At 37.1% G+C, this 12,253-nt stretch overlaps 1 long non-coding RNA gene across 1 annotated transcript in view; it reads right to left on the bottom strand.

Annotated features, from left to right (window-relative positions):
* The window catches only part of LOC137223219 (uncharacterized), a 33,143-nt gene extending 21,971 nt beyond the window's left edge, over positions 1–11,172 (bottom strand). Inside the window, exon 1 of the long non-coding RNA XR_010942756.1 lies at positions 10,994–11,172. This is a non-coding gene — a long non-coding RNA (uncharacterized lncRNA). The remainder of the gene's footprint in view (positions 1–10,993) is intronic.
* Positions 11,173–12,253: the final 1,081 nt, after the last annotated feature.

The raw sequence follows: 12,253 nt of genomic DNA, 5'->3' as shown, positions 1-12,253 counted from the left end.
TGAATTATTTTCTTTTACATATGGTAAAGTTTGTTTAATAGCACAGAGTATTGCCTATCTTGATGAAGACTGAGTTTATGTTCCAACAATATTATACCCCCTCACATGTAGTAAGGACCTTATAACAGTGTATTCCTAATTCCTTCCCCTCATCCTTTGTTGTACTGTGTCATATATTTTAGCTTTTACATGTGCTATGAACAACACTGTTATCTTTTGCTCCAGTTATCTCTAGAGCAGTAAAAGTTAAGAAAAACATAAATTTAATTTACTTAATTTATTCCTGTTTCAATGCTCTTCATATTTTGTGTAAATCTAAATTTCTTACATTCTTTCTGCCTGAATAACTTTCTTGAGTATTTATTTTCAAGATGGCCTGTTGGCAATAAATTCACTAATTTTTAAAAATTCACTAACTTTTTGCTTGTTTCAGAAAATATTTATTTCTCCTTAATTTTTGGATTATATTTTACTGGTATGGAATTCTAAATTGACAGTCTTTCTGTTTCTTCCAGTACTTGAAAGATATCACTCTATTGTATCTTTTCTTGCATGGTTTCTGATGAGAAGTCTACTGTAATTCTTAACATTATTTCTCTGTAGGTAATGTGTCTTCTTTCTCTGCAAGATTTTCTTTTCGTCTTTGGTTTTTAGCAATTTGAATATGATATGTATAGGTGTTCCCTTCCCCCTCCTAAACCAAATGCTTTTCTGAGATTCTTAAATCTGTGGTTTAGTGTCTTGTCACTAACTTTGGAGAATTCTCAGCCACTATTTTTTCAAGTAATACTTTGACACTGTTTGCTCTCTTCTTCTAGAATTCTAATTATACATGTATGTTAGACTGTTTGATATAGTCCCACAACTCATGGACACTCCCTCGGTTTTCACTTTTTCCTCTTTGTGTTTCAGATTGGGTAATTTTTATTGACTTATCTGTGAGTTCACTGATCTTTTCCTTGTTTGCATAAAGTGTACTGATGAGTCCATTGAAGGCAGTCTTCATCTCTGTTTTTGTTTTATATTTCTAGCATTTCCATTTGATTTTTGTAGTTTTTATTTCTCCCATGAAAATATCTATCTGATCTTACATGTGATATACCTTTTCATTAAGAGCCATTAACATGTTAATTATAGTTATTTTAAATTCTTTGTCTGATATTTCCAACATTAATGTCATATTTGACCCTGGTTCTGATGAAAAAAGTCTTTTCAAACTTTTTTCTTTTCTTTTTTTTTTTTGCATTTCCACATGCTTTGTAAATTTTTGTTAGAAGCTGGACATATTGTATACAAGAGTAGATAATGAGATAAGTACTCTTTTATACTTGGATATGTGTGTGCCTAGTCTTATGCTAGGATTTTAGTGTGGAGGATTGTGTTAATATACTCAGGATTTGGGCTGGGTTTGCAGTTTGTTGCACAGGCTTCAAATCCCCTAGTTATAGGGTGTGGATGAGCTTTCCAGAACGTTTTTACTCAATACATTCTCCCCAGAGAGAAAACAGCTCTCTAGCTACATCCCTTTGTTAAAATTACCAATGCTTGCTGGCAAGGTGATGGAAGATGGAGGAGGAGGAAATGCTCTCTGCTGTTCTGATTAAGCCTCATTCTTAGGCAGGGTGAACATGCATCTCAGTGTGGGGTGGCTTTCACAAGTGTTTTTTGCTCTTGCTCCAGTTAGAGTACATATAATTTTGCTTAGCACACATTCCTGCCCCTTCCACAGAGGTAGAACTTAACTTTTTCTCTGTTTCTTTTCTCTAGCTTTAATGGGTTCCCAACAGTGCCCTAAGCAAGAGTTTTGTGACTATTCTCCCTGCAGACCATCTCCCTCTAGGGGAGGTAGGGGAGATGGGTTTGGGTGAAGTTTTGACAGTGGCTGCAATTCCCCGCCCCCCTCCCCCCCCCCACAAGTGTCATGAGGTAACTATTCTCAGGAATCTACACAATTTTCTCTGAGCACCTGGTGTGGTTCATGGAGAAAAAATTACGTTAGAGGGCACAGACTCCCTTATAATTGCAGCCACAAATGCCTTTATACCTTCCTATCAATAGATATTTGGCCTTTAGTAGTTCATTTAAACATATTAACTGACTCTTTTTACAGCCTTATATGGCATCTGGTGGCATTTGACTCAACTATACAAATTCTGGGCTCCTTTTTATCCATGAAATTTCTGCCCTGAAGTTAAAGTTTTCTGATAGATTCAAGAAAAAGTCATTAATTTGAAGTTTGAGTTTTTTGTTTTTTGTTTTTTTTTTTTGGTAATGGTGAGATCAATGTTCTTTACTGCTCTCTATATCTCTGAGATGAAACGAAGTTTATCTATGTTTTTAGTATATCTATTTTAATGGGGGTGAAGTGGTATCTCATTGTGTATTTTAGTTGAATTTTTGATGGCTAATGATATTGAGCAGCTTTTTATATGGTTATCAGCCATCTGTATATCTACAGTGTAGTTGAAAGAACTTTATGTGCAAGTTTTTTTACTTGGTTTAAAACTTAATTGGTTAATTGGTTTTTTGGTCTATTATTGATTTATAAGTGCTCATTACATATTTTGGATACAAGCCTTTGTCATATAGATGTATTGCAAATATTTTCTCCCTGGCTATGGCTTGCCTTTTTATTTTTTAATTATTGACGAAGAGAAGATTTTCATTTATATGAAATTCAATTTATCAGTTTTTATGGTTCTTGTTTCTTATGTCCTTTAGAAAAAAATATAGCCTATTCCAATAACAAAAACATTCTCTTATTATTTTCTTGTAGGAGCTTCATGATTTTAGATGTTTAAGTCTATGATCCATTTCAAATTAATTTTTGTGTGTGGTACAATGTAGGAGTGAAGGTTCAATTTTCTTTTCCCTAAATATTTATGTACTTGTTTCTAAAAGCATTGGTTGAAAAGTGTTCCTTTTCTCATTGAATTCTGTTGATACCTTTGGTGAGAAACCGTTGGCTACATATATGCGTGCCTATTGCTGTATTCCATATTCTTACCATTAATATACTTGTCTATCCTTAAGCTGAAACCACATAAGTGTGATTACTCTAGCTTGATTGTTCTTCTTTGAGGGTGTACTGAAGTTGGATGGTGTTTTATGTTGTGGTGAGAGGGAACTGAAGTTAGATTCATAAGACTCAGAGTCTTGTGTCTGTTTCAATTTCATTAGCCGTGAAATGAAACCAAGACTTTTAAACCTTCTGAGCTCTTCTACCTTCTCTCCCACCCTCTTTTCTTTATTGACTTTCTTTTTTCCTTTTTATTTTACATACTAAAATATAATATCTATCTTGCCTACACATCATGTAAAAATGCTTTGAAACAGCATTGCTCCATATAGAGTTATAAAGGATTTTGTATTTGCGTTATGTGAAAGGTCATGTGTACCTCTTTAGAAGCTTCAGATTTTTTATTTCTGATTTTGACTTAAAGACAAGGAGAACCAGGGACACAAAGCCATAGCAGAATGACTGTTGTATTTCAATTAAAACGGGGTCTCTTTTCTTCTCATCACCCAATACTTCTAGCTATAGTCAGGTAAAAACCCAATTAATTATTAATTGATGTGCATTAAAATTCATTAACTCTTCATGTGAGGCCTGGGCTATAATTAACTGTCTTTCTTACCTTTTGTTCTGAAATCTCTAGGTAGAAGATCCCATCACTAATAAGAAGGAGGGAAACAGTTTTGCCGCCTGTAGTTAGTCAGAAGCAAGGTCTTCAGAAGGCTGGGTGACTGAGTGCCCAATGTCTGATCATAACCAAGCAGCATTGTCAAATCTCCTAAAACTATTTTCCTATATGAAGTTTATCTTTGACATATTTGAAAAGGAAAAAAGAGTAGTAATAGTTACAATGTTCTGTTCTCATGATATTTGCACATTAAATTACACTTTGTGTATGTCTTCAACCTAATAAAAATTTATATTCAAACTTAAGATCCAAAAAAAAAATACTCCCTGAATGTGCAGTTTCAAATAGATAGTTTTAAACTTATCAATTTTAAACTAAATGTATTGAAATCACTATATATTTTCTTAAAAGACACGTTACAAATGAGTGATAGACAAAATAAATTATCTCAGACTCAACAGAAGTAAGAATTTTCCTAAATAGCTTGCATTAGCTTCTCAGCATGACATTTGGACAGATTTACAGTCACAGTTATGTTGGAGCTTTGGTATCTGTAATCTACAAAAATAACCAAAAAAAAAAAAAACCCCCCAAAACCCCACTGTTATTCCCTATGATCTCAAGCTCCTTAAAAACTAATTATGCACAGACTTTAAGGGAAGATGTTAACCCATTTTACAGTGAATTCCATCCATGTGTATACTCAAAAGAAGGAAAATCATGTGAAATGAGAAAGAAATCTTAAAATTTATAGAAAATCATTAAGAATTTTCAGTCCTTCCATTTCTCCACTCTTTAAATTGGACAACTGGGGCCCCATGATTTAAATGACTTTTCCAAAACTATAATTCTGGTAAGTGCCAGAATTGTAGGACAAACCTGTTTTCTACCTGGTTCACAACTAGTTCTCTCCAGGACATAAAAAAATTAACTCTTAATTCATTCCTGAATCTAGAAAACTCTCACTCATTTTTATGTTAATCTGGAGATACTATAGACAGCTCAAGCTCCCAGAAGATAACAACTACGTATGATGCTCATAGCTGATATTTATTTCAGTGCTATTATGTTCCAGGCTTTGTTCTAAGTATTTACATCTACTAAATAATTTAACCCTTAGATTAGTCCTGTGAGATAGGTCCTATTATTATTATCTCCATTTCACAGATGAAAACACTGGGGCTCACAGAAGCAACCTACTCAAAAAAAAAAAAGTGAAGGTCTGTGCTAAAAGCCTATGCTGCTAACCTCTGCATACGAACGTCTGTATATAATAATGACCTACTGTGGTTAAGTATACATATGAGTCCAATTCCATAATATCAGCATTATGAAAAATTTCTCCAAACTTTTAACAAGATTTTCAAATAATTACCTATTGAACTACAAATTAGACAATATCCTCTTAGGTCTTGCTGCTTTAGATTCTCACTAGTGCTGAGGTGAGAAATGATTGAAGAACAGCGTTCTATTTCACTACTCATATATTTAAATATTGAGAAATTATTGAATAAGATGTATTCTGATTCTTCTGGGTCTCTTTGCTGACTCTTCCTCCTCTCAATGTCAATTACCCAGAGCTAGGTCCTGGGTCCCTCTTCTCCTTCTACATTCTCTCACTAGGTGTTTCCATTCAGTCACTGGGCTTTAAATCCACGTATATGCCCATGGCAACTAAACTTCTATCTCTAGCCATGACCACTGAGTTCCAAATTTAAATATTTGTTGATGTGCCTTTTGACATCTCCACTTGAATTAATAAATATCTTAGATTTAATATAACCTAAATAGAATTCTGTAATCCCTGCTGTTCTTAAACACAGATCAGAGAACAAAAGCAAAACCAAAACTTATTCTTAGTTCAATATTTTCCATGTCAGTTAATATCACCCTTATCCACCCCCCAAATTAGAAGTCATTCTTAATCTCTGTCCCCTCATCTTCCACATTCAGACCTTTAGCACATGCTCTCAATTATTCTTCCAAACCATACTTCCTATCTATTGTCTTTATTTCTTCTTTCTGCTATCATTCTAAGCCAAATCACTTACATCTCTCACCTGGATTACTTGGGAGCCTGATATTCGATGTCCTCGCTTCCACTCTTTCCCCCTTATAATAAATTCTCTATATACCAGCTAGAGGTACATCTTTAAAATGTAAATCTCAGTATGTTGCTCATATCACTTCCCTGCTTAAAGACCTCCAATGGTTATCCATTGCACTTAGAATAAAAACCAGCTCTTCACTATCAGCTCCCATAATCTATAGGATCTCAGTCTCGCTTACATGTCTGATTTCATTGTCTGCCACTTCCCGCTCTACTAATTATGTTCCAACCACAAAATTTTGGTTTCAGTTGCTTGAAAAAGCCAAGCATGCTTTACCTTGGTGCTTTGCCTCAAGACTATGTTACTAAAGATTGGGAGTTAAAAAAAAAAAAGTCACCAAAGTACTCTTGAAAAGGGGGTTCCTTCCCCAGCCTCCAAGTCAAGTAGTTTCAGAAACCTCCTCAGAGTACTCAGTGTGGGGTGGGAGGGGATGAAGAATACAGAAGCTGCTGCCTGACTTTCATCTGAAGATGTCTGAAGGCTAATAACCTGAGAGTGGAGTAGAGAATATTACAGAAAAAGGAAGTTGGGCTTCCACTGATGGAAGGATAGTGTGTATTTCCCAGTGGGGTTAGTCAGCCCTTGAAGGATAGGATTTGAAATTGAACCCTGTCTGGAGGGGCAAGGTATCTTCAACAGACTGTCTGTGTGGAATGGACTGCTGAAAGCCAGGGGTTGAAGGGCTATCATGAGCATTCAGCTGGAAAGAACATTTCCGACACCAGGAAATCCTTAGTGAAAGGTTAACAGCAACAGTAGTGCTATGGACTGAATTGTGTCCCCCTAAAATTCATCTATTGCAGCTCTAACTCTACCTGGAGGTGAGGCTTTGGTAGATGAGGTAGGTTTAGATGGGGTCCTAAAGGTGGGGCCCTCATGACAAGATTGGTGCCCTTATAATAGAGACATTATAAGAGAGACACTAGAAAGTGGTCTCTCTCTCTCTCTCTCTCTCTCTGCAATGTGAAGACACAAAAAGAAGGAAGCCACTTACAAGCTAGGAAGTGAGCTGTCACCAGAAACCAACCATGCTGGCACCTTGGTCTTAGAATTCTAGCCTCTGTAAATGTGAGAAAACAAATTTCAGTTCTTTGCCAGCAAACTAGGAAATTTTGTTATGGCAGCCACAGTTAAATGGTTTTCATTTAAAGATAAAAATTTTCTATAAGCGAAAGAACCCATTATTTATCATTTGCCGGACTCAAAGAGATAATGCCATCCTAAAGCTTGAAAGGCAGCTAAGATTTTACTCTTTTCATGTAATCCTACCTCCTTTGCTTGATCTGGCTGGGCTTGAAATGGCACCTAGTGAGTTGGGGAGGAGACAGTACGTGGAAGAGGAAGAATCTGACCAAAATCCCCTGCTACTTCAAGGGGATTTTCTGAGTCTGAGTCATGCCTAAACTAGAGGAAAAGAGAATCTTTAAATTGGATAACAGATTAAAGGGTTTTTTTAAATTAAATAACTTCAAGCTTTTCCACACATGAAAAAATATGAGAAAAATAATAAGATCCACCTAAGATTTGATCCAGAGTCAAGGAAGAACTATTAAACAAAATCAGCTTAAATGGATAGTGATAAAGTTGCTCTCTGTTTTTCTCTGCAAAATACAGATTATTGAATTAACCAGATATACAATTAAAATAATGCAATACCTACCACAGAAAAGCATGGAAATGCCCTATAGGAATACACAGATTATTGAATTAACCAGATACACAATTAAAATAATGCAATACCTACCAAAGAAAAGCATGGAAATGACCTATAGGAATACACAGAAGTGGTGGGAGGGGAGAGCTTGGAACAATTCATGTTGCCTGTTGGGTCAGTAAGGCTACAGAAGGAAAAGTGGCTTTGAGCTGGGCCTTTAAAAATGAATAGAATATTCTAAGATATAAAAGGGGGGAGGAAGATAAAGACATCCCAAGAGGGGTAAATAATGTAGCCAAAGGAAGAGAAATTTGAATGTCCCTCAGGGCTCATGGCATGGTGCTTAGTCAAGCAAGCCTAGAGAAGAAGGTGTTTGTGGCAGAGAAAGTTGGAACTGATTCTGCCAAGGTAGGCTGGGGCCACCTGTGCCTTGTTAAGTAATGTGAACTTGAAGGATAGATGTAATGGAGAGTCACTTAAGATTTTTTAACAGAGAAATAACCTTGAAAATTATGTGCATGTAGTAGTAAAGGAGATTACTAATGGAACACATACAGAGAGATTAAAGTGGGAGGACTGAGAATGGAACCTGGGGAAAACTCTCCTGTATAAGTTGAGCAGAGGAAGAGGATCCAGTGAAAAGTCAAGGAAGAGTCATAGAGGGAGAGAAAACCCAGAAATACAGGGTCATAGAAGCACAATGAGAAGAGTGAGTTTAAGAGGGAAGTGGACAATGTCAAATCCTGCAAAGAGATCACAAGAAAGATGACTGAGAAGAGACCACAGGTTCCAAACTTGTGTTTTAATTTCCATATTTAGAAAAGAAAGACCATTTTTCAAGTATGGTGTTGCAAAACAAACAAAATGAAACCACACAAAACTAAACACTAAGTTCTAGGAAATCCAGATTTTTCAAAAGTAACTAATAAAGATTTAAATTATTTTTTGCACCCTTAGAGAATCATAGAGTATGATGAGTATGCTGTGAACCATAAAATATGCTGTGAAACTCAGAGGTTTTTTTATTTAGTTTTGTTAACATTGTTTTATGTTTCCTCCAATTTTAAAGAGTCATCCCAAGATTTGGTAACTGAATATATAATAAATTTTTTAAAAGTCATGCAAAATTGTCATTTCACCAAAAGTTATATTAAAATAGTAGAAATAAAGTCCTTTCTTTATATGTAAATATAACTGGGATTTTACAGCCAGGGGGACCTTCGTGTCATTTAGTACATCCTCCCCACCCAGAACCCCCAATTCTGTTTTGCAGATGAGGAAACTGAAATTCAGAGAGGTCAAAGGACTTTCTCAATATTACTTGGATAGTTATTGACAGAAATGGGAATAGAAATCAAGTCTCATGATACCTTTTTAAGGGCATTTTTTCACTATATCACACTGGTGCTTCTTAAAAATTAGTGACTGGAAAGTAGAAAATGATCATTAGCAATGGAATGAAGCCCAAGCAGATGCTCTGATGAGGTAAAGCTTATGGCACGGAGCAGAGACACAATTAACAAATACTGTTGGATTTGCCATGGAAGAAGTGAGTTTTATGACTCATAACAAAACTCCACAAAGAGGATTTTGGCAGTCTCAGGTCAACTTTCAGCAGCCCTTGCTTAAGACTCAGCTTGCTTAATGGGCTGAGCTACCCTAAGTCCTCCTGGGGCTCAATAGATAAATGACTATGGTCTTTAGACCTTGAGATTTGGAGCTGAAGCTGCTTGTGCTGGAAGAGGCAGATTAGCAACGACTGTTAATATAAAAGAGCAATAGATCAGTGGGATTTAAATTAGGGGAAGCAATGCCAGTTCTCTTCTGAGGGCATAGAGACATCATACAAGGAATGGGATGAAAGTATGTTCTCAACTATATCTTAATCACAGAAACTTGAATCAGCAAAGTCATGTATGAGCTATGTCTTCTCATCTTTTTGCCCCTGCATTCTGGGTCGCACCAATAAAAGTATTATTTTCTACCTATGCCAAGAGATAAACGTTGCATTAAAACAAAACATAAAGTAAAAATGGGGGAGTTATTTGTTTCTCTGAGTAGCACAAACGATGATGAAACGGCAACAAAATCTAACTCACAAATCTACAGGGCAGGTAACTCCTACATCATTAACTCAGGCAGCCCTTCTAATGGTTGTTACCAATTTAACATCCAAACCACAGAGCCTTAAATTTGTGTCTTTCTTCTCAAGACCTCTAGGGTTTCTGGAAAATTAAATAATAAATTTTTTTTTAATGGGAAAAAAGTCTTCTTTAAAACATATGGATACATAAATAAATGAAGGCATCTTTCACCAGCCGCATGGTCTCAGAGCCTGGTAACTGGTGTCAATAAGATGTTCTAGTCCTGGGGGAGAGGAACTTGGTCTTGCTGTCTGTGTGGATGACCTTTCAGAGTTTAACCAGTTGAAAGAAATTTTGCTGAACTTCCTTCACAGTCAGTGATACCGGTGAGATTGGATGTGCTTGACTGCATTCTCTTTTACCCCTAGAAGGGTTTCTCCTCAAAGGGGGCTGCATTAGCTTATTTAGAAACATTGCAAAAGTGATGCTAAATCAAGTAAGAGTTCGTTTCTTGCAAAGCCCTCTGGGGAACTTAGATGGTTAGGTTTTCAGTTTTAGACTGAAGAAGAGAATTCGTGAAATAAGAAGATGGGGCTGAGCCTTGCTAGTCTTATAATAATAAGCACTAAGAAGTGTGCACTAAATCTGCTGACAACTGATGCACTTTAGTTATGAAAATCTCTGAACGAATAACGTACTGTCACAAGTTTGCTGCTTGTATTGAATTCTAACTTCCATTCTGTTGCGGAATTTTCACATTGGACTGGGTTTGATATTTCACTCTGCCAAGAATAATCGTTAAAGAAAGTGGTGCATACAGACCACTGTAATTCATTTAAAAATATTAATCCTACGATCTCTTTGCACTCAAGACTGTTTTCACAAACCCTGACAATATTATTTTCTCTTGAGTGACAGATCGATATCAGCAGTCTTGAAGGGGGGAAAAAGCGCTATTGGGAGAAGTTTTGAAAATGTAAAGCTCAACAAAATCCTTAAAAACATAAATCTATTGTTATTCTTATTTCACTAATCCTAAATTTTCTAGCATGGCCTGTGATGTCTTCTTACTTTATTAAGCAGGAGGGAGCATGCCAGTTAGAACAATAATTAGCAAAGTGATGAAGCCAACGTTTCTCATGAGTTGCTATCAAAATACACCTATTGAGACTTCCCCAGTGGTACAGTGGTTAAGAATCCACCTGCCAATGCAGGGGACACGGGTTCAAACCCTGGTCCAGGAAGATCCCACAATCCGTGAAGCAACTAAGCCCGTGCACCACAACTACTGAGCCCGTGCTCTAGAGCCCGTGAGCCACAACTACTGAAGCTCGCGTGCTTAGAGCCCGTGCTCCATAACAAGAGAAGCCCCTGCAATGAGAAGCCCGCACACCGCAATGAAGAGTAGCTTCCGCGCGCCGCAACAAGAGAAAGCCCACGTGCAGCAACGAAGACCCAAGGCAGCCAAAAATAAATAAATAGGTAAATAAACACACACACCTATTTTTCTTTGATTGCTTTCCTGCACTCTCCACTGTTTCTGAATCTGGAAGTTTGAGGCCAGCAGAGAGATCAGATGGATTTGGTGGCTGATGTGAAGGCACAGGACAGCAGCAGACACGCGCTTGCCATGGATGGCCACACCGAGACCTCTGGACCAGTTGCTTCTGCTCTATGCTCTGTGGCTGTCCAGTGGGATGACCACACTCTCTATTTCCCAATTACAGCTTGGTTGCTGTAAAAATGATGACTAATAATTGACTCATGTTGATTGTTCTTCATTTGTTTTGAGACACATTTTATTAAGTATACTTTCCCAACTTGTAAGTTATATTCTATGAGAGGTAACCCCAGAAAGTCACCCTATTTGGAATGTACCATGGAAAGGAAGGAAAGGGAGGGAGGAAAAGTGGGTAGTGCATTCACTCCATGATTCTTCGAGAAATGAAATTGCTACCAACAGGTGTCACTCTGACAAATTCCTAAGCAAATTTTAGAGGTTTGGAGAGATGTTTAAGGGGCCTGCATTAGCCAGCAGCTGTGAAGATCACCAGCGAGACTGAATGATCCTCTGCATAAACTGGGCATAAGCCCAATGAACAGAAAGATGGGGAGTGGGGAAAACAGGCATTTTTTTCCATACTTCTATGATTCCTTAGAGATTACTGAGGTGCCCTGTGAAGACCGAGAAGGTGTGTAGGGCATATTGCTCTAGTCATTACTATCTATAAATGATGAACAGCCCCAAATGACAGTCTCTGTCTGAAGGAAAAAAGACAAATTTAGAAAGTGTCTTTTCAGCCCACTGAAGCAATGTCATCACCCAGCATTTAAAAGAGAAACAACCACAAGTAATAAATAGTGATTATTCCAAATATGCAGAACATAGAGACCGCACATTACTGCCTTGAAAGCAGAAAAGTTTTCTTCTTTTCTGAAATCAGTGACCCCCAAACTCTGTCATTAGTAAAAATAATTAAAAGGTGCTCTAAGAGGGAATGGATGGATGATTGTCACTAAGAGGCACATTCTCATTAATTTATTACTGATTTTAAACTTTGCTTCATTAGGACATGTCTGTTGAAGGCCATTTAGGACTCAAGGGATTTGCCTGTACTTCACGTTGCCTCTATATTGGTTCCAGGGAAGGAGGATCATTTCAGTTTGTTGTACTCCATGGACCTATACGTACAGGGAGATGGAGGGAAATCTACTGCTTTGTAAATCTTCCAATCAAGGAAGTGGTCAACTTCTTTAGGA

The sequence above is a fragment of the Pseudorca crassidens genome, chromosome 4 (assembly GCF_039906515.1).
Source record: "Pseudorca crassidens isolate mPseCra1 chromosome 4, mPseCra1.hap1, whole genome shotgun sequence".
Classification (NCBI taxonomy): domain Eukaryota; kingdom Metazoa; phylum Chordata; class Mammalia; order Artiodactyla; family Delphinidae; genus Pseudorca; species Pseudorca crassidens.
The sequence above is the reverse complement of the archived record's forward strand: the minus strand, read 5'-3'. Positions and strand labels throughout refer to the sequence as shown.